The sequence below is a fragment of the Dermacentor andersoni genome, chromosome 1 (assembly GCF_023375885.2).
Source record: "Dermacentor andersoni chromosome 1, qqDerAnde1_hic_scaffold, whole genome shotgun sequence".
Lineage (NCBI taxonomy): Eukaryota > Metazoa > Arthropoda > Arachnida > Ixodida > Ixodidae > Dermacentor > Dermacentor andersoni.
The window spans coordinates 285594831-285618373 of NC_092814.1; the positions used below are offsets into that span (position 1 = coordinate 285594831).

The 23543-nt window shown below is 50.1% G+C and overlaps 1 long non-coding RNA gene across 8 annotated transcripts in view; it reads right to left on the reverse strand.

Annotated features, from left to right (window-relative positions):
* The window catches only part of LOC129384533 (uncharacterized), a 123910-nt gene that overhangs the window by 68487 nt on the left and 31880 nt on the right, over positions 1 to 23543 (reverse strand). Inside the window, exon 2 of one of the 8 annotated variants that reach the window (XR_011890622.1) lies at positions 1241 to 1385. The exons of the other annotated variants lie outside the window; for them this stretch is intronic. This is a non-coding gene — a long non-coding RNA (uncharacterized lncRNA). The remainder of the gene's footprint in view (positions 1 to 1240; positions 1386 to 23543) is intronic. 8 annotated transcript variants of the gene reach the window in all.

Genomic DNA, 23543 nt, shown 5'->3' on the forward strand with positions numbered 1-23543 from the left:
GCCGACTACACAAGGACGCTGACTGCCTGTCTCGCTACCCGTTCGACGAGCCTGACGACGCCGACAGTGGTAGCGCCAACGGCATTTTCTTTGTGTCTGCCTTCGCTAACATCGCCGATGAGCAGTACCGACATCTATCGCTGCGATCACTTATCGAGCGTCTGCGCTCTACACCTACCGACGCATCCGTTCGCCGATATGTCCTCCAGGGCGGCATTCTGTATCGAAGGAACTTCCTCCCTGATGACTCTGATCTTGTCGTGCCAAAACAGCTACGGCAGACTGTGCATGACGCACCCACTGTAGGACATCTTCGGGTAACCCGCACGTACGACCGCGTCCGCCGCCGCTTCTATTGGCCTGGTCTCGCTCGCTCCGTTCGACGCTACGTTGCTGCCTGTGATCCCTGCCAGCGTCGGAAAACACCTCAGGTGCTACCTGCCGGTCATCTGCAGCCGATCGCCGTCCCTGTGGAACCGTTCTTTCATGTTGGACTAGACCTGCTCGGTCCCTTTCCCACGTCATCCTCTGGGAACAAATGGGTAGCAGTCGCGACTGATTACGCCACCCGATACGCTATCACGCGGGCTCTCCCTACCAGTTGCGCCACTGACGTCGCGGACTTTCTCTTGCGGGACATTATCTTGCTTCATGGCGCCCCGCGACAGCTGCTTACTGACCGTGGTCGAAACTTCCTCTCGAAAGTTATCGCTGACATTGTGCGTTCCTGCTCCATTCAACACAAACTGACTACCTCATACCATCCTCAAACCAATGGCCTGACAGAACGGTTAAACCGTACTCTTGCCGATATGCTGTCCAAGTACGTTTCCAAAGACCACCAGGACTGGGAGATTGCCCTTCCTTACGTAACATTTACGTACAATTCTTCCCGGCACGACACCGCCGGATTTTCTCCATTTTATCTACTGTACGGTCGCGAACCTACCTTGCCCCTAGACACGGCACTTCCTCCTGCTGCGATCTCAACAAGCGAGTATGCGAGTGACGCCATCGCCCTCGCCGACCATGCACGCCAGCTTGCCCGTGCTCGACTGACGGCCTCACAAACCATTTAGCAGTGCCAGTACAACGCCCGCCATCGTGACGTACAGTTCTCGCCTGGTGCGCTCGTGCTCCTGTGGTCACCCTCTCGTCACGTCGGACTTTCAGAGAAGCTCCTTTCGCAATACACAGGGCCGTACCGCGTGCTGCGCCAGGTAACACGTCTGTAACTTACGAAATTGCTCCTGTGGGTTCAACCTCGTCCTCTCCTCTGGCATCTAGTGATGTCGTCCATGTCAGTAGGCTCAAGGCCTACTGCACTGCTTCCGAGTCCGATCTTTAGTCGCTCCGGGACGGCGCTTTTGCAGCAGGGGGTGGCGCTACGGAACAATATGTGCGATCATGAAAAGGCGAGCAGTGTGAAGACGACGACGACGATTAGAAGCTAGCGCGGGCTGTTGCCTTTTGGCCAAGCGCAGCGTATTTCCTTGTAAATATAGTTGTACATAGCTTTTCGTCTGCGTCTTCCTACGTAACAATAATACTCGCGAGGTTATGGACAACCGCACGTATTAACACTGACAGTACCTTCCTTCCTCCCTCCCTCCCTCCCTCTCCTTTCTTCCCTTAAACGCCTTCCCATGTGTAGGGTAACAAAGCGGGCGTGCGTCCGGTCGACCTCCCTTCCTTTTCATCTTTCCTTTTCCTCCTCCTGCTCCTCTTTCCCTGAAGGCTGTTCTTCCTCAGTTTCTTGTATCCGTTTATCAGCAAAAGGAACACCTTATTTGGAGGGCAGACATGAAGGATTCCACGGGAATATTAGCAGATAAGTTAACAGGAACGTTTGCTCTTGCTTCTCTCCTGGTAAATGCGCTCGTTCCGAGCAATACAGAATTACCTGCATGAAGCTTCACCTGGTACTTTAATTATATCCTACCAATAGTTGAAGTAGAAAACCGGAAAACTACGTAGCTTTCTGGAATGGTAGAACCGTTGCCCTGCAATCAGGACATTATAACATGCCATGCCCAATGACGTGTGAGGTCAACTGGGACACTATTTTGGCACACAGCACGCGCAGGCTATTCGAAGGCTTTTATTACTCTCTCAGTCGGTGACCAGAGCTCAGGTATAGAAACTGAAGTGCGAGGTCTTACGTGCCAGAACCAGGATTTATTATGAGGAACCGCTCTGGTTTATCTTTTTGACCACCTGAAGTATATAACGTGCGCGGAATGCACAGAACACTAGGGCTTTTGCATTCCGCTGCCATGAGAACGCGGCCGTCGCGGCTGGAATCAAGCCTGTGACGTTTAACTCAGCAGCGCGGCACTATAGCCAGTGGGCTGCCGCGGCCGACGAGCAGTTAAGTATTTGGGAAACCTCGCGGATGAGCAAGAGTCTGCTGACGACATGGACTGCCTGCGTGCAATCCGTATTTGAGAGTCTTATTGTAACATATTCATTGAAAGCCGAGGTCCTATATTAATATTCTTGCAAGGTCATCAACAGTTATCTAAGCGTACATTTTGTAGCGTCTTGCACTTAAATCAAATAGAAAGTTCATGTGTGATCGCATCGATGGTTGCAAAACTTGCGGCATTACATGTTGCACTTCATTTGTTTTATTAGGAACCATGCCAACAATGAACAGTCTTTAGTGACTCCAACGCAGCCTTTCAGTGCATGCGACGCCCAATGCGTGGCGGACCCAATGAACAATTGGCATCAGAATTTCGACAGATATATCGGCGCTGCCATGACAACGGACACAAAATATTTTTCCCGTGGCTTCCAGGATATTGCAGCATCAGCAGGATTGATCTCGCCGACGAAGCCGCCCGATCGTCATATGATAGTGATGAACGTGTATTGATTCCGCTTTCGCCAACAGCCGCTTAGCTGGGCTGAGATTGGCTTGGCTTGCTGGCTGAGCTAACAGAACCTAGAACTCATAAGTGGTTGTGACCGTTTTGTACACACCCTTTCAAAGCAAGCCGACCAGATGCTTTCTTGATCTGTTCCGGTTGCATTAGTGCCGCTGGCTCCCATGTGGTACAGAGACGCCTCCTTCACAGGAAATTCTGACATTTCTAAACAATAAGAAATTTTCACCTTGTTGTAATGACTGCTTAAACTGCAAACTTATGATTTAACAACATCGCCTTAAATTGTGAAAAGGTTTCGTACGTGAAGCTGCATCCGCTTGGACAAATATCACCTCTTTACATGACGCGCCATTATTTAACGTGTTAAATGCACGAAAACAAGCAGAACACTGAACACAATGCAGGTTGCATTCACGACAATGTACAATCCAAAAAATTTGCATACAAACTAAAATCTGTTCGCAAGTCACACAGACCAATCGGGTGCTGTCTCGCATAGGCGTTAGCTGTGAAAACAACACATCAACGTACTTCTACAAATTGGCTTGGATTGGACAAACTTTAATAAAGGTCCTGCAGGAGGTACATCAGCGAGCAGTGGGCGTCTCCCACGCAGGGACCGACAAGGAGTACCTGGCGGCCGCTGCGCGACGCTGCAGGAAGGCCCATTGCTGGCCTTGTAGGAGCGTGCTTCGTAAGGTCTTCTCCCACTTGTCGGAGGTAGAGTTGGGCGGAGTGTTTATGCACACAGTACGTGTGCGAATGTCGCCGTGACCCGGCACGAGGAGCACGCATCGTCGGGGTAGACGTCCAGGTAGATGATGTGTAAGGTGGCGGGGTTGGGATAGGTATGTGTTTGTAACAAGCGTAGCGTTAGCGCTTTCGGCCTGTTTGGTTGGGGGTGCGGGGGCGAAAAGAGACGTCGTCCCAGGTAAAAGTGTTTGGTGATTTCATTGTACGTTACCGGGGCGTCCCTGTTCGCCTCCAACTCATCGAGGCGCGGTTGCCCGGGGGTGACGGCGCGGTCGGTAAGCGCGCTCACAGCGTCGTGGGCTGTCTCGTTGAGGTTGGGCGGGGCGCCCGGGATCCGATCCAGGTGGGCGGAAAACCAGATGACGGGGCGGTGTTTGAGGGTGGCTGGTCGGAGACGACTCCTCTCTCGAACGCTTTGATGGCCGGTCTCGAGCGGCTGAATATTGTTTGTCGCTTGTCGTCGAGCATTGCCAGGGTTTTGGCCACTTGCTCCACCCCTTAGGGGTCTATTGTGAGTACGGTGGCGGCGTTTAGGGTCCGCTGCGAGAACGAGACAGCTACTGCGGTGAAGGCTCGGTCGAATCGGTAGGCGGCTGCGTCCACAAAAACGACGTCGTCCGCTTTCTTGTTTATGCGTTAGGGGAATTCGGTCGCCCTGGCTACGCGCCTGCCTCGATTGTGTTCCGAATGAACGTTTCGCGGAATGGGGGCGACCGTGATAAGGTCGCGGAGCTCGCGGGCAATCGGCGTCAGCTCCGGTGAATCCTGGGTGTTCGGTGGGAAGTAGCCGAGCTTGCGCAAAATGTGACGGCCGTTGTTGGTCATGGTGAGTCGTATCATCTGCGCTCTCTCCTGAGCCTCAGCGATCTCTTCGAGCGTATTGTGCACCACGAGCTCAAGGAGTCGGAACGTCGGCGTGGTTATCGGGAGCCCAAGGGCCCGCTTCACTACCTTTCGGATGAGTGTATTGAGCTTGTCATGCTCCGATTGTTTCCATTTGTGCATTGCTGCGGTGCAAGTAAAGTGACACAGGACGAACGCGTGTACGAGACGCAGCAGATTGTCTTTGAGGTTGTGGTGACGGGCGGCCACTCTGTGTACGAGTCGTACTGCATTGTCCATCTTTGTCGTCAGCTTGTGCAGCGTTTGGATGTTTGATCCGCCCACCTCGATTATCATTCCCAGTACTCGGATGGAGTCGACCTTAGGGATTGGGCGACCGTCTCTGGTGCGGGCGGTGATGATGCGCTCGGTCACTGCTGCAAATGTCTATACGATTTTTTGCTTAGAAACTAAGTACAGAAGCAATGACATTCCTTGCTTGAATTTTGGTTCCATTTAAGACCAAGAGGTCCCCGGTGCTTAGCATACTTGATAGAATAATGTAAACAAACAATATATGAAGCTGTTGGCGAGATGAATACGGTTCAAGGCAATTTTCGTCAAAGGTGTCACTAAATTTTCACTAAGAGATGGAGAAAGTACATTAGAAAACAATTTGATTATTTTTGTTCACTTAACTCAAATCTTCTTCTCCGCATAACAAGGCACAATACACGAACAATCGGAATGCACCAAGCGCCGGACTAACCTTTTGAGGATTACTCGGCAAACGCTCCTTCGTGTCAGACCACGCCGCATCGACTGCGCCAACGGTCTTTCCGGCGTAAACACTGTTCAATTGCGTATGAACCACAGCACGCAATAGCACAGCTTTCAACACATTCTTCCGTGCATTGTGACCCGATGTGAGAGCGGCGAGAGTACCAGAGGCTTCTCATAAGCCGGGAAGAAAGAAAGCGCGAGTGGACAGAACTACGCTAGTCAACAACGGTGCCTCGCACGTAACCTACAGCGAGCTAATACCGTTGCACAGGCACAGGGGCTTAGTGATTGTTATTGAACAAAAAAGGGTGCACGTTTTCTCTCGGCAACGCGCAGACATAATCAAACTATCCCATCGGCCGTCCAGTCCATGCACAACAACGTTTCTGGATATTTTTCCGTTTCCGAACTCGTCGCGTCACCTATGCGCACCAATCCGCCCGCCGCCGTTCCCGCCCTCGCAGCGCTGCCGTCGACCTTTGTGCCAAGCGTGCTAGCGTCGTCTGCTATAGCCTCGCACTCTGATGGTTGTTTGTCACGTAGCTCGGTATTAACGTGGTGCTCGCTGATAAAAGCAGCCGTTCTTTCTTTCTGCTGTTGTTGTTTAAGCTGAAGTATAATACTATAGGCAGCATACCTGCAGGCGCACGTCCGAATGAAGGGAATTACTCTTGCGGGTATTCTTCCGACAGGCCAAAGCGTCATTCTACTATTTACTCATGCGCAAGTTCCTTTTTTTTAAGTTAGCAGCACATTGTCGTTGAGTTGTGAATGTTACAAAGTGTTCGTGTTGCTCAGTGACGTAATCGACGATGCATTTGGTTTCGAGTGGCGTCATCGGCACACTATGTTCCGGCTTGTTTTGCGCCGTTCTGCGGTTGTTTACTGTTCATGACTAGTGCCGTTTCTGCATCAGGCGCTGCTGCCACGCCGGCTCTATTTGCGTGGTTGTGAACGCGTAAGAACGTCTGTACCGCCTTTCGCGAGCTCTTTCGAAAACTTCTCGCGTTCTGCGTGTGGGTGTATGTGTGTGTGTGCAGGTCTGATATGCGTCGAACGCGTAAGAACGTCCGTACAGTCTGTGTGTAGCGCTTTCGGCAACTGCTAGCGTTCTGTGGGAGTGTGTGCGCGCGTCTGGTAGGCATTGTTATTGTGCGAGCGCCTTGTGAAATTGTTTTTCATTTGTTGAGTGCATGCGTGAACACCAGGATGTGCGACATGTTCGTCATTTAAAGACCGTGCTTCAATGTAGGGACACTGACATTTTGATTGTTTCGAGGGCAGCTTTCAGCGAATTTGAAGGCGTTGCCTTGGGCTTAACTATCATTGGCACACAACTATTTTGTTATTTCTCCTTTAATTTCAAATTCAGCTTTTGCGTAGTATGTAGGCAGAGAATGGTTACCAAGTTGCGTCGCTAATATCGTTTTCTCCCATTGCTGTGTACATATGAGCATCTTTTACTAGTTCAATCTCTCTCAGTATCCAGTGCACAAGTTGTAAAAGGCTTACGGCAAATAATTTTTCATATCAGTAATACTGCACTGATCGTATTATAGTTTTAGTGAATGATGGTGACGTAATTTCAGTATTTTTTATTTATCTATGACGACGTGTGTTTAGGTTTGACTGATATTCTGGCTATTCATTCACCGATTTATTTGCAGTGTGTTTTGCGGTTCTGCTTTTTATTTTTTACTTGTAGCGATGCATGGCCAGTTGCGTGCCTGGCTATTACGGTTTGACAAACAGGCACTAACATCCTCTTAACATGGTGAATAAAAAGCATATAGCAGATTTGCGTTTGACATCATTGTAGTCGGCACCCTTAGCCCTTTAGAAAATGTGCAGCTTCAAGTTCGCGCATTGCTATCTTTGACTGACATCTCTGTTGCAAGCAATAAGATTAGGATGTGACACAGTGCATGCATCTCTGTTACTCATTAAACAGCGTGCCGCAAACTCCTTTGGAAACTCGTCCTTATTGAATGTGTTTCCAATGAGCTATAATCATAATGCCAGATTACTTTATTGTGAACACAAACAAAGACCTAGCATTTATTATGAAACATACAAGGTACTCAACTCTTATAATGCATTAAAATCTTATGCTGACATACTCAGATCTATTCTCGGACAATAGCTTTCGACGACTTCACTCTGAGTGCGTGGAATGCGTCAGTCGAGGAATGTGTCCCACGAACGCAGTAGCATTGCCGTAAGTGGTCATTGGAGAATACGTGCCCAAGTGAAAATCATCGCACCAATAGTACCGAAACCAGCTTTGATGGGGCTGTGTGTGTTCATTACATGAAATTCCAGAAATTGAACACTGGACTTCTTATAAGCTCTGCAATTCACTCTGATATATGTGTCACAATGTATGTCATAATACGGCCCCTTGATTATGTTCTTGCATGTGCTACAAACGGCTAATCATAAATCTCACTGTCATTTATGAGATTTCGTATGCACTACGACTTAAGTGAACATATTTTGTATGCAGTTCATAGTCATCTTCAAGATCACGTTGCTCATACGACTACAGTGCGTACGCATCACACAAAACCTCACACATCTCATTCGTAATCTTGTTAGCTCCATGCAGCACATCGCACTGATCTCGTACATGATCTACGCATTCTCGTAGTACATCGCATAGATCTCGTGCGCTTCGCAAAATTGTACGCTGCACACCCTACAGATCTCGCACATATTCTACGAGATCTCGTTCAATATGCGTAGCATATGGTTCACTTCTCGTCAAATCTCTGCGATAAGCATACATCCCATTATTTTTTCGTAGAGTTCGTATAGACATTTTCCAATAGGATTGATTGTTACGCTTGTTCACACCGTTGCATGGTGAGATGCATGGGGATGGTGAGATGACGTAAGCAGCTCATGTGATTGCTTATAGTTTAAGAACTACTTAAATTTTCCTGTGGTGAACCGTTTTCCGCCATCTGATAGAAACTTCCATGGTTTGTCGACAACAAAATTGTTTTAAGGAATGAAAATTATGCATCGCTGTTTTCCCTCTAGAGAAGTCACCTAAAAATAATGGGTGGCATTCTCAATAAACTAGTGGATCAATGTTATTTATGAGCTGTACCCAGAAAACTGTCCAATAGTGTCTCTCTTAAGGTTGTCAAAAAAGTTCTTAAGCTGTAGACGATGATTCGGTGATTGAAGACAGGCTTTGCTTATTCACAGAAATATACGAAGTGCCGCTAACGCAGCGCCCGAATAATGTCAAAAGGTATGGTATTCCTCAGGACAACCCAGAAGGTATCCATGATATAGTACAGGGCGTGAATAGGAGACTGAACCTGTCCCGTCCAGATGCATTGATCCTGGTAAGGGGAAATGACGAGACGCCTCCACTGTTATGTTTTGAGAGGAACGATACCAGAGAAATGTGGATTGCCGGAGAATCTCGTGCACAAACTAAAGAAAGCTATTTGGCTAGCCGAGACGGAATCTAAGGTGAACTGATTCCAAGTATGCGTGGACAGGAAGGGAAAATTTTCTAGTAAGGGAAGCGACAATGACGCCTACAAACAGTGGGAACGGAAGGATGTCCTCGTCATATTAAAGTAATATCGGCAAGATTTTTTCAATTTAGTGAAAGCTAAACGCATCTAAGAAATTTGCTAAGAATACGCACCACGATGCAGTATCTAATTAGCTTGACGTATGCATAATGACCTTGCTCAAAAGGGTAGTGTTTATGAGCAGCACACTACATGAAAAAAGGAACGGAAGAGAGTTGAAATACTGGCTTTTCTGAAACGAAATCAGAAATCGCAAGTAGCTGCGCTTCAACTGAGTACAGCTCAGATCTTATACCGGCGGACACAAATCTGGAATGATTTGCACACACCGCAATTTACACACCGGAAAAACACTAAACAGGGCTTTACAGATGTGGATGCGTTGCTGAGAAAATTTCAAACTCTAAAGCTGATCATTACAGGTGGCTTGAACATATAAGTGAGTGGTTACGATAAGCACAGCGTTAACAAATATTTAAATTTGGTGGCAGGCTACAAATTATTCAACGTGATCAAAAATCACACCATTGAGGAACAGCAGGCTGATAGCTTTACGAGGTCATGCATTCATCAGTTCTTTGCACTAACACTGTTATACATCAGGAGTAAAGCAACGAAAGGTGCCCAACCATTATAACTTTTCATTAGAGCATAGCTTCCCTTGCTAATGATTTCTTTGACTGCAAAACAGAGCTCGCTTACCTCGTTTGTTATGCGTCTTTTGCAATCCCTTGCTCCGAAAGACCTAAACGTTATAATAGCTAGCGTGTATCCATCTACATTGTTCATTCTGTTCTTGCGCTTAGCAAACCACGCTTTAGGACCGCAAAATTCGCTGCGTTTTTGCGCTGTTATAGCATGTTTACAAGAAAACTTGGTTTTGTAAGTGCAAATATTTTTCCCCCTGTTCAAGTGTCCTCGCAAAGTTCTGCACCAGTCAAGTTAAATGTTATTTGGGCACCACTTGGAAAGAGGACTGGGGAACGACAGATACAAGACACAGACACACAAGATGACATGTACAAAAATACACAGGAACCGGTACGTGAATTGTGCAGAAAATATAGTGTATGAGATCACGCTCGACTGCGGGAAAAATACTGTCACGTGGTGGTGACGTCGAAGAACACAGTAGCAATACCGTGAAAGACAAAACTAACTTTTATTGGGCGAACCTGTGCCCACAAAAACAGGCTACACTTATAGCACAATGATAGCGGCGAACACGGTCGGCGATCGTCGAAAATCTGATCAGCGGGTCAAGCAAGTCGGCTTTTATACAGCAGTCGTCGAATGTTCCACACTAATCGTTCGGACCCGCGTGCCTTCCACAAAGTTCTAGACCATTCACGTCACGCGATGAAATCAGATAACACAAGGTTCCGCGACAACAGACAGCCGGATAGAAGCATCGATAACTTTCCGGAAACTTCGGATACATGCAGCCGCATCCCACGCTGTGCGATTACATTTGTTAGGCGAAGAAACGAGGTCGCCCGATAAAGATAAGTACACTGTCAATACTCCCTTCTTAAAAAGCATCGTCCCGATGCTACAAATATAAGAGAACGAAACCCAAAAGGACACTTATTAAACATAAGTAACAAAACAACGAAAAGAAACAAAGTTCAAAGGTCAGTTATGCGAAGTCCCCAAGTTCATTAACGCTGGTAGTGCGGCTTGAGTCGCACAACGTGGACTATTTCAGGTCGTGAGCGGCGCCGCTGTGATAGCGAAATGCCGTCTGGCACGACCTCATAGTCCAATGCGCCAATACGTCGGATGATCTTGCACGGTCCGAAATAGCGACGGTCAGTCCTCGCTCAGTCCTCGTCGGCGTATGGGGGCCAAACCCAAACACGGTCACCGGGCTGGTACTCGACGAAGCGTCGTCGGAGGCTGTAGTGTCGGCTGTCGGTACGCTGCTGGTTCTTGATCCGTAGGCGGGCGAGTTGTCGGGCTTCTTCGGCGCGCTGGAGAAAGGTCACGACGTCAAGATTATCTTCGTCGGTGACGTGCGGCAGCATGGCGTAGAGCGTCGTCGCCGGGTTCCTGCCATAAACCAACTTGAACGGCGTGATCTGTGTTGTTTCTTGCACCGCCGTGTTGTAAGCGAAGGTTACATACGGCAGCACCGCGTCCCACATCTTGTGCTCAACGTCGACGTACATCGCTAGTATGTCGGCGAGGTTCTAGTTCAGGCGCTCCGTGAGACTATTCGTCTGCGGATGGTACGCAGTTGTCCTCCTGTGGCTTGTCTGGCTATATTGCAGAATGGCTTGGGCGAGCTCTCCTGCAAAACCCGTTCCTATGTCGGTGATGAGGACTTCTGGGGCACCATGTCGCAGCAGAATGTTCTCGACGAAAAATTTCGCCATTTCGGCTGCGCAGCCCTTCGGTAGAGCTTTAGTTTCAGCAAAGCGGGTGAGATAGTCCGTCGCCACGACGATCCACTTATTTCCGGATGTTGACGCTGGAAACGGAACCAACAAATCCATCCCGATCTGCTGAAATGGTTGACAAGGAGGTTTGATCGGCTGCAGTAATCCTGCTGGCCTTGTCGGTGGTGTCTTGCGTCGTTGACAGTCTCGGCATGTCTTGACGTAACGAGCGACGTCGGCGGTCAGACGCGGCCAGTCGTACCTTTCCTGTATCCTCGACACCGTTAGGGAGAACCCGAGGTGCCTAGCGGTTGGATCGTCATATAAAGCGTACAGTACTTCTGGACGCAGCGCTGACGGAACAACAAGAAGGTAGCTGGCGCGGACTGGTGAGAAGTTCTTTACGAGCAGGTTGTTTTGTAATGTGAAAGAAGGCAATCTGCGCTTAAATTCCCTAGGTACTACTTGGGTGTTCCCTTCCAAACACTCGACGAGGCCTTTTTAGTTCCAGGTCTGCTCGTTGCTGTTTAGTGAAGTCTTCTGCGCTTATTACTCCGAGGAAGGCGTCGTCATCCTCGTCGTCTTCCGGCGGGGGATCGATGGGGGCGCGTGATAGGCAGTCGGCGTCTGAGTGTTATCGTCCGGACTTGTAGATCACCGCGACGTCATATTCTTGGAGTCTGAGGCTCCACCTCGCCAGCCGTCCTGAAGGGTCCTTTAAGTTAGCTAGCCAACGCAACGCGTGATCGTCGCTGACGACTTTGAAGGGCCTGCCGTATAGGTAAGGGCGGAATTTTGCTGTAGCCCAAATGATGGCGAGGCATTCCTTTTCAGTCGTAGAATAATTGCTTTCCGCTTTTGACAGCGACCGGCTAGCATAAGATATCACCCGTTCATGTCCGTCTTTCTTCTGGACTAGGACGGCACCGAGGCTTAGGCCTAGGCTACTGGCATCAGTGTGGATTTCGGTATCGGCGTCTTCGTCGAAATGTGCAAGTACCGGCGGTGACTGCATGCGTCGTTTTAGTTCTGGAAATGCGTCGGCCTGCGGCGTTTGCCATTTGAACTCGACATCACATTTGGTTAGATGCGTTAGCGGCTGAGCGATGCGTGAAAAGTCCTTGACAAAGCGCCTGTAGTAGGCACGCATGCCAAGGAGTCTACGCACTGCCTTCTTGTCGATGGGCTGCGGGAACTTTGCGATGGCAGCTGTTTTCTGCGGGGCGGGGCGTACTCCGGATTTGCTGATGACGTGGCCTAGGAACAGAAGCTCGTCGTAAGCGAAGAGGTACTTTTCTGGCTTCAGAGTGAGCCCTGATGATTTGATGGCCTCTAGTACTTTTCCAAGCCGCCTAAGGGGATCGTCAAAATTTCCGGCGAAGGCGACGACGTCATTCAAGGAAACGAGACAGGTCTGCCACTTCAATACTGCTAAAACCGTGCCCATGACGCGCTGGAACGTTGCAGGCGCCGAGCACAGTCCGAATGGCATAACCTTGAACTCGTAGAGGCCGCCTGGGGTGATGAAGGCGGTGTTTTCGCGATCTCTATCGTCGACTTCTATTTGCCAGTAGCCAGACTTGAGGTCCATCGATCAGAAGTATTTAGCGTTGCAGCGCCGATCCAATACGTCGTCTATTCGTGGGAGGGGGTATACCTCCTTCTTCGTGATCTTGTTCAGACGACGATAATCGACGCAGAAACGTGGGGTTCCGTCCTTTTTCTTCACCAGGACAACAGGAGATGCCCACGGGCTTTTCAACGGCTGGATGATGTCGTCGCGGAGCATTTCGTCGACTTGTTGCCTAATAGCTTCACGTTCGCACGTCGAAACTCGGTAAGGGCTCTGGCGGAGTGGTTGAACGCACTCTTCGGCTATTATGCGATGCTTTGCAAATGGTGTTTGTCGAATCTTCGATGAAGTTGAAAAGCAGTCCTTGTATGGTCGGAGTAGACTTCTGAGCTTTTGCTGCTTGCTCATGGGGAGACTTGGATTTACGTCGAAGTCTGGTTCGGGCACTATGGTCGGCGGGGTAGATGCGGCAGAATCTGATAGGACAAAGGCATTGCTCGTTTCCACAATTTCCTCGATGTACGCGATTGTCGTGCCCTTGCTGATGTGCTTGAACTCTTGGCTGAAGTTGGTTAGCATCACTTCCATTTTCCCTCCGTGGAGTCGAGCGATCCCCCTTGCGACGCAAATTTCACGGTCTAGCAGTAGGCGTTGGTTACCTTCGATGACGCCTTCTACGTCGGTAGGTGTTTTGGTGCCGACGGAAATGACAATGCTGGAGCGAGGCGGGATGCTGACTTGAGTTTCGTGCACGCTTAAGGCATGGTGACTACGAGAGCTCTCCGGCGGTATTGCTTGATCTTCAGACAGGGTTATCAACTTCGGCTTCAGGTCGATGACTGCGCCGTGTTGGTTTAGGAAGTCCATGCCGAGAATGACGTCGCGTGAACATTGTGGGAGGATAACGAAGGTGGCAGGGTAAGTCTGGTCATGAACGGTAATTTTTGCCGTGAAGATTCCAGTCGGCGTAAACAGGTGTCCTTCAGTGGTCCGAATTTGAGGGCCTTCCCATGCAGTCTTAACGTTCTTCAACTGGGAGGCGATGTGTCCACTCATGACGGAGTAATCGGCGCCTGTGTCGACTAAGGCGGTGACTGCGTGGCCGTCGAGAAGCACGTCGAGTCGGTGGTTCTTTGTCTTGCGTTACAGTTAGGTCTTGGCGTCGGATCATGGCTGTGTCTCGTTGACCTGTGGCTGGTATGGGACGCCGTCAGGTCGTCTTTCTTCGTCGTATTCTTTGCTTTCACACTTCGTCGGGACGGCGGCGTGTCGATATGTCGTCGAGGAAGTTTCTTCGGCGTCTTTGTCGGCGGCGGTGGATCTTCGGCAGTTCGACGAACAGCAACCGCACCTCCATCGGATGCTGCTTTTAGTTTTCCAGATATGGGCTCGCTGACCGGCCCCGGGCTGGGCCAGTGTATGGACGACGCTGCGGTGACAGGTAGCGGCCTGGTGACGGCGAACTCGACGGTCGTCGAGAGTTGCACTGAGTGGCGGCTAGGTAATCGGCGATGTCACGTGGGCGCTCCCCAAACTGTGGACGCGGCGCGTTGACGGCGAACCCTCTACGTCCCAAGTCGCGGTATGGGTATCGGCGGTACACACGGCCGGCTTCTCCACAGTGATAGCAGAGCGGACGGTGGTGAGGGGCTCGCCAAATGTCCGTCTTCCTCGCGTAGGTGCGCTAGGCGACGGGTGGGCGTGCTGGTGGTGCCGGCGGCGGACGACGGAATTGCGGCGTCACAGAGCCCTGGCGCGGTCACGGAGGGGTGCCTTGACGGCTTGCGACGGCGGCGTAGGTCATCACTTCGAGCTGGGGCTGCGGTGATTCTGGTTGCACCTCAGGAACTCCAAGCGATCGCTGAACCTCATCTTTCACGATGTCAGCGATCGAAGCTACTTGAGGCTGCGACGAAGGCAGGACCTTGCGCAGTTCTTCACGCACAATGGCCCTGACCGTCTCTTGAAGGTCGTCCGAACCCAGTCCTTGGATAGTGTACTGCGGCGTGAGCCCCTGGCGGTTATATTGCCGTGTGCGCATCTCTAGAGTTTTCTCGATCATCGATGCCTCTGCAGAAAACTCAGCCACAATCTTTGGTGGGTTACGTATAAGTCCGGCGAAAAGTTCTTGCTTGACGCCCCGCATCAGGAAGCGGACTTTTTTCTCCTCTGACATTTCCGAGTCGGCGTGCCGGAAAAGACGGGCCATCTCCTCCGTGAAGATCGCGATCGTCTCAGTTGGCAGCTGCGCTCTGGTTTCTAGTTGAGCTTGGGCTTTTCGCACCACGCTTTTAAATGTTTGCAAGAAGACGCTTCGGAACAGGTCCCACGTCGTTAAAGTGGCTTCTCGATTCTCGAACCACGCCCTGGCAGCGTCTTCCAGTGCGAAGAAGAGATGTCGCAGTTTGTCGTCGCTATTCCAGCTGTTAAATGCAGCGACCCTCTCATACGTTTCGAGCCAGGTTTCCGGGTCCTGAAATGTTGAACCGCTGAACGTCAGAGGTTCCCTGGGCTGCTGCAGCACGATGGGGGACGCTGGGGCTGCCATTGTGGTTGCCTTGGCCACAATCTTCTTGGTCTTCTCAGGTAGAAGTCCGTGCTCCGGGGGCAGCTGTTGAAGACGGCGGCTTGCGCGATGCTCCGGGACTACGTTGGTGTTCTCTTTGCGGTCCGAGCTTGGATCACGGCTTGTCGGGGGCGTCCGGTACATGAACGAAAAGCACCTCCACCAGATGTCACGTGGTGGTGACGTTAAAGAACGCAGCAGCAATGCTATGAAAGACAAAACTAACTTTTATTGGGCGAACCTGTGCCCACAAAAACAGGCTACACTTATAGCACAACGATAGCGGCGAACAGGGTCGGCGATCCTCGAACATCTGATCAGCTGGTCAAGTGAGTCGGCTTTTATACAGCAGTCGTCGAATGTTCCAGACTAATCGTTCGGACCCGCGTGCCTTCCACAAAGTTCTACACCATTCGCGTCACGCGATCAAATGAGATAACACAAGGTTCGGCGACAACAGACAGTCGGTTAGAAGCATCGATAGCTTTCCAGAAACTTCGGATACATGGCATGCAGGCGCATCCCACGCTGTGCGATTACATTTGTTAGGCGGCGAAACGTGGTCGCCCGATAAAGATAAGTACACGTGTCAGTACATTGGCCAAGCGGGCAGGCACCTGAATGATAGGCTTTAAACACATAACAATAATGCATAGAGGACGATGCAACCGCACCTGGGTTTACACTGCCGGGCTTGCGTTTGCAAGCCGTTGTTCAGTGATAGCAAGGCTGTAGCGAAGCACAACACTAAGACGACACGTGAAATAATTGAGGCGGAAAAAATTCATCGCCTCAGGAAAAAGTGCAGCAGAGCGCCTTCATCGGGACAGTAACAAAAAGAACTTAGTTATCTTAACGGGACAGGATCATGCGATACGGGGACATAGGTGTGCAGGACATCGACATTCGTCTGCCTTGGTACAAGTATTATATAGCGTTTATCTCGCTATTGCGAATGCACGTGTGGAAGTCTGTTTTGTTGACTGCACATGTATATTTTATTAAAGGTTTGATGTTACGTAAATTCATGTATGTGTATAAACCACTTCACTTTCTACCATTAAAACCAGTAGAAAGTTCCGCTTCTGTCTGTCGTTCCCCAGTCCTCGTTCCAAGTAGTGCGCAAATGACATTGATCATGAATTGCAACCAACTAGCCCAAACCAGTACACTTCTGCACAACATGGAGTAAATTCTTACACGTGCCAGGTGGTAATCTACTAGAACGCGCCGCATTGATCAGAAAGCCAAGGAAAATACCAGGAAGGTGGGAGATTGAAATATAAGACGATGAGCAAAATAAGAACAATGTAAAACTGGAGCCAACGTTTCTACATGTGGACTTGTATTCGTCTTTGAAAAAGACAAGTCCACTTGTTGGGACGCTGGCTCCCACTCTTGTTTTGTTCTCCTTTTGCTCATCCATCCCAACAGCTGTTTTTAACTCGAGGTAACACTAGTATACAATAAGGCGCAACTGCGCAGTGGCACCAACATCAAAGCGTCTAAGGAGATTGAAATATAAGACGATGAGCAAAATAAGAACAATGTAAAACTGGAGCCAACGTTTCTACATGTGGACTTGTATTCGTCTTTGAAAAAGACAAGTCCACTTGTTTGGATGCTGGCTCCCACTCTTGTTTTGTTCTCCTTTTGCTCATCCATCCCAACAGCTGTTTTTAACTCGAGGTAACACTAGTATACAATAAGGCGCAACTGCGCAGTGGCACCAACATCAAAGCGTCTAAATGGATAAGCAAACGCTTATAAGGAACATTCTCTCTTTTCTCTTGTCGAATATGTCCTATAGGAATTTTTAACCCCATACGCGAAACTTTCCTTGACACTCCAAAATGGAAATGAGACATTGCAAGCGGTTTACAATTTCACTCGTAAGCCCAAACACATGAGAACTTCTTTGATCTACGATTTACATTAAAAGCGAGAATACTACTGCTCAGAGTTTATCTTTTTCGAACGTGCACGATAACATGCAGTCCTACATACACCGTCTCCCCTTTCCTAATTCCGCACTATTGCCTGACAAGTGACTATCGAAATCGGCACCTTGGTGTAGCTCTCGCCGCTGGCATGTGAACATGGTTGTGTGCAGAGTTCTAAAGCTAGTAAACTTGCCTTTCGCATAGTCAGGCCACCTGAATACCATGAAAAAAAGTCGCAACATATCTAACAACCAGTTGTTTAGGCAACCTCACCTTGAACATATTCTTATGTTGCAGAAGTCAAATATGAAGATGTATTTACAATATTTACAACAGAGACAACATTACATAAACATGATGGCTGTCGAGAGCGATTCCAGATCTAGACGTCAAGTCGTCGTCTGACTGGCGTCACTCTTGGTTGCGCCGTAACATAACGCCAGTCTGCCAAGGGGCCGTCTCACCGCTAAATATAACGGATGTGAACTCGCGCCCATTTAAGGCTTCAGCAGGGACACGTACACAACGTCCTTCGGGAAACGCGAGTCCAGCGGAGCGATCTCGTAGTCGACATTGCCAAACTGATGAAATATCGTCTCGGGCCCTGTGTAGCGCGGCAGCAGCTGTTCAGACAAGCCAAAGTGGCGACATGGCGTGAAAAGGAGCACAACGGAGGAAGGAGGAAATCGAACGCCCTAATTCCGGCTGGCGTACGGGTTCTTCTGCCTGCCCTGAGACTCAGTGAGCCGTCTCTGGCGTGCCATGCAACCCCGGGTGAAGATGACTTCACCTTATTCAGCGGGAGTGTTCGTCGTGGAGGGAAGGCAAAGAAGGGTGGTGGCCGAACATCAGATATAATGGTGAAAAACGAACGGTCTCCTGGCGGCACGAATTATAGCGAAGGTCGCGAAGGGTAACGCGCTGTCCCAATCACCGTGGTCGTCAGAAACGTACATAGACAGCATTTCTGTCAACCTGCGATTGAGCCGCTCCGTCTGTTCGTTTGCCAGCGGGTGGTAGGCGGTGGAAAGCTAGTGCTCGGCATAACAGGAGCGAAGTAGGTCTTCAACTACTCCGGACAAGGAGGTGTGGCCGCGATCAGTGAGGAGCTGCCGGTGTGCGCCGTGAAGGAGGAAGACATCACGTAAAAGGAAATCTGCCACGTCAGTTGCACAGCTTGTGTGCAAAGCTTGTGCGATCGCGTACCGTGTCGCGTAATCAGTCGCGACAATGACCCACTTATTGCCAGATTTGCAAGTCACAACAAGGACGAGAAAACCGATACCAACGCGAAAGAATGGTTCTGAGGGCACATGAATGGGGCGGAGGCGTCAAGCGGGCAGCACGGTAGGTTTTCTGCGGCGCTGATAGAGCGCACAGGCGGCAACACGTTGCGGTTCACAAAGCGGTACAGGTCTGGCCAGTGGTATCGGAGCCGTTCGCTGTCGTAAGTATGCGATACGCCGAGGGGACCTGCAGTAGGGGCGTCGTGCGGCTGCTGAAGAGCTAATCTGAGGGCACATGAATGGGGCGGAGGCGTCAAGCGGGCAGCACGGTAGGTTTTCTGCGGCGCTGATAGAGCGCACAGGCGGCAACACGTTGCGGTTCACAAAGCGGTACAGGTCTGGCCAGTGGTATCGGAGCCGTTCGCTGTCGTAAGTATGCGATACGCCGAGGGGACCTGCAGTAGGGGCGTCGTGCAACTGCTGAAGAGCTAATCTGAGGTCGCATGAATGGGGCAGAGGCGTCAAGCGGGCAGCACGGTAGGTTTTCTGCGGCGCTGATAGAGCGCACAGGCGGCAACACGTTGCCGCTCACAAAGCGGTACAGGTATGGCCAGTGGTATCGGAGCCGTTCGCTGTCGTAAGTATGCGATACGCCAAGGGGACCTGCAGTAGGGGCGTCGTGCAACTGCTGAAGAGCTAATGCCTAGACGTGGCGGGGTACAACTAAAAATTCTGGATCTTCAGGGCGTAAGCTGCGACGGTAGACAACATCGTCGCGGAGCCCGAACACGCGCACTATGGCCTCGGTATACCAAGAATTGAGACGATCGATGAGACCATGTAAACAGTCATCATGCCATTGTTCAGCGTGGATGTGATGCAGACCAGAAATGGCCAGGACGCAGGAGTCTGTGTCATGCGCACCATATTCAGGGCGGTCGACAAGATAACAGGAGGCAGTCGGCGTCCTTGCGTAATCGGCCTGACCTAAATAAAACAGCACAATAATAGTCTTGACACCGTAGTGCCGATCTACCCAATCATCCAGTGGCGAGGAAAATGGGCGGCCGTACAAGAGGAGGTGCGGGGTGGGAGGGGGCATATTGGAACTGCCCAAACTAATGCCAGGAACTCCCGTTCAGTATTGAAAAATTGCCCTCATCGGGTGATAGGAGCCGGTTAGTGTATGGAGTTACACTCTCTGCGTTCCGTTGCAGTTGACCAAGTACAGTCCCAATTCCATGGCCACTGGCATGCATGTGCAGTTCAGTGGTGACAGATGGATCTTAATGAGACAGTATTAGGGGAGCCATGAACAAGTGTACGAGGGCGGAGAAGGCTTTGGTTTGAGCAAGGCGTCTGTGAAAACAACGTCGATCTTAAGTCGGTGGGTGGGCGAGCGGTTTCCGCGAAAGTCTTGATAAGACGACGGAAAAATGAGCATAGCAAAAGAAAGCTTCTTACGTCTGCGGCGGAAGACGGAACAGAAAAGTTCTGGACAGCGCGAAACTTGTCAGGGTCGCGTTCAACGCCAACGGTGCTGACGAGATGGCCAAGAGCGGTAATTTGACTAGGTAAAAGTGGAACTTGGCTGAGTTCAATTGCAGGTTGGCGTGTTGGAAAATAGCGAGAATACCCGATAGACGCGTTAGATGACTCGTGAAAGTTGGTGAACACTATGACGTCGTCTAGATAACACAGACATGGGGGTCATTTATAGCCGCGAAGTTAAGAGTACATCAATATATGGAAGGTAGCCGGCGAATTCTAAAGCCTGAACACAACTTTGAATTGGTAGAGGCCATCAAGTGTTACGAATGAAGTTTTCTCATGGTCCCTGTCATCTACCGAGATTCGCCAATGGCCTGATCGGATGTCTATCTATGAAAAGTACATGGCCGTGTTAGAGCAGTCCAAGGCGACATCAATATGCGGCAAGGGGTAGCTATCTTTGCGTGTGATTTAGTTGAGGTGTCTGCAACCCAAACAAAAGCATCAGCTACTGTCCTTCTTCACAAGGACAACAGAGGACTACCACGGACAGCAAGATGGCTCGGTAATGGCTTTAGTCAACATTTTATCGCCTTGTCGTTGTGTCACTTGTCGTTCAGCATGCGAAACATGGTACGGGTGGCTGCGTAACCGAATGACGTCTCCGGTGTAAATACCATGGGAGACCACCGATGTCTAAGCTTAAGGACGGTTGTCCAGGTTAAAATGCCACGGTAAGTTTCCAAAAGAGGGTGAGGGTAAGCACATTAGCTTGCTTCGGAAGATCAGGCGCAATCACCTTGCTAAGTTCGTCTGTGAGAGTCGGTGAATGGGAGGTTCCTGTTGAGGGCGACGGCACTACGGCGTCAAGAGCCGATATCTCGCAATTGTTCACAAGCGAAATGTTGCCCAAAGACATGCCTCTCCGAAGAATTTGAGTCGAGCAGTTAAAATTAAGGAAAATAGCGAAGTCTGATTGCCTGTAACATTAAGCATGGTATGGGGAACGGCCAAATTTCATTCAAGCACTCTGTCAGAGGCGGCAGTAAAGTGACGTACGTAGTGGCTTGAGGCGACAGGCAGATGTCTTCGGGAGAGCCTAACCGGGTTTGACTGGTGGGTTATAGCAGCCGTGGGGCAGTTGAAGTTAAATGACATTTGATGCACCAGAAAAGAAGGCTGAATGAGACAATAAATATTCTGAGCCAAGTATAACTTCGTAAGCACATTGTTATAAAACGTCAAAAACCATAGTCGTGAGGCGCCCCGCGATGCCAATGCGAGTCGTGCACATACCAAGCACGGTAGACGTTGCTCCGTTGGCGACGCGGAGGGTGCGTGATGTAGCGCGGATAAATTTGTTCGGGCGTCGGCGCAGTTGGGCACTAATAGCAGATACGTGCGCCAGTCTCAGTGTGCACTGGACATTCACGCCGTCGACTATAAAGTCCATGAATTTCTGCTTGGTCAGAAAACTGATCAGGGAGTTTTGCGGTCGAGTCGTGAATGCAGCTTCATCTACGGAAGCTGTATCGCTTAGTTTTCCGGAGACGGACGTCGGAGCTCCAACGGGCACGATGGTCGACGTGCTGTTGGCGAACGGGACTGGTAGCGTTGGAATAACGACGAGGGACTGTTCCTAGGGGCACGACCGTCATTGCGGTGTCACGACCGGCTGTTGTCACGACCGGTGTCACGACCGGCACGACCGGCTGTTGCGGTGTCAAAGGAGGCTGGTAACGACACTCGCTCTTTTCGGGGCGATAATAACGGGAGAATCGCGGTGGTAGAGGGGAGGAGACAGTACCTTTATTACAAGAGCGAGCAACGTGACCAATGTGCTGGCAGTACAAACAGATTGGCCGATCGTTTGCGGTTCTCCACTCGGCTGGGTTTCGGCAGCGTGTAGGATACCGCGGACTACTCGGTGGACCTGGAGCGTGAGACAGCATAGAAGTGGCGACGGCACATGCAGAATGAACTCCAAGGTAAGCGAGTTCTTCGTGCACTATTTCTTGCACAAATGGTGATGTAGGCAAGTTGTTCGGTTCACTGCGACGGGAAAAAAGGACTGCAAGAGCCATGGCTTCAAGTTCTTGGTGCACTATAGCCTATAGCTCTTCACTCATAGCCTGTCATCACAAGATGATGTCGTAGCTGTGTTCTGCACACGTGCGAACGACGCTGCAATGCGGCTTCTCATGGCCTACTCAAAGCGTTGACACTCTTTTATGATGTCTTGTACTGTTTCACAATTTTTTCACATGAGCAAGCTGAAAGCATCATCAGCCATCCCCTTCAGTACATGCCCACCCTTGCCTGACACAGCCATATTGTTGCTGGCTTTACGGCACACAGCCAGCACTTCCTGGATATAAGAGACGTATGACTGTGCGGACGCCTGGGCGTGGGTCACTAGTTCTTTATTAGCACTGCTATTCTGCGAGGCGGGACGGCCGATTAGGTCCCTCAGCTTCTGTTTGCACGTGTCCCAGTCATTATGCTCTTCCTCATGGTTGTCATACCATACCTTCGCCGGACCTTGTAGGTAGGCGACCAAGTTAGCCAATATAATCGTCGGATCCTGGCTGTTGTGGGCGGTTACACGCTCATACAGGGCGATGTAGTTTTCCATGTGGAGGTGGTTGGTGCCGCAGAACGCTCCTGGAACCCGCGGCTGAGCCAGCACAGCCGTCGGAGTTATGTGGGCGTTGATGTGGGCCGTACCACGTCGGGTCCTGTTTCGTCCGTGATGTTTTCCAGTCCTAGGCGACGACTTCAGCGGAGCTCCGTTGTTGTCGTCGGCATCCAGCACCCGTCACCAATTTGTTACGCTGCAAAGGTCACATGTAAAATGTGTTTGCAGTATTTACAATAGAGACAACGATATATAAACAAGATGCCTGTCGAGACCGATTCTACATCTACATGGCAAAATCGTCTTCTTCTGACTGGCGCCACTCTTGGTTGCGCCATAACAATATTGTTTTTCAGCCTCGACGCGCCGCCCTGACCGCAATAGTGGGCACTGTATGTAATATAGAGATCATAACGGCGCGCCGATATCGAAATTAGGGTTCTCGTATGAAACGAACACTTATTTTATTAAGTGCGTCAAGCGCTTTATTAATTGCTTTCCTTCGCACTCCCACGGGGAGCACTTGTAGATATCACACCTTACCTAAACCAATAAACCACCTCCATACTATGTCCACACATTGTTTAGGCTAACATTTAGTATTTAAATCTGGGGGGGGGGGGGGTAACGGAGAGGTCTGATGTATAAACACAGACCCGCCGCGGTTGCTCAAAGGCTATGTTGCTGGGCTGCTGATCACGAGGTCGTGGGATCGAATCCCGGCTACGGCGGCCCCGTTTCAACGGGGGCTAAATGCGAAAACACCCGTGTACTTAGATTTAGGTTCACGTTAATGAACCCCAGGTGGTCGAAATTTCCGGAGTCCTCCACAACGGCGAGCGACATAATCAGAAAGTGCTTTTGGCATGTAAAAGCTAATAAATTAATTTTAATATATAAACGTGTCCTTAGATAA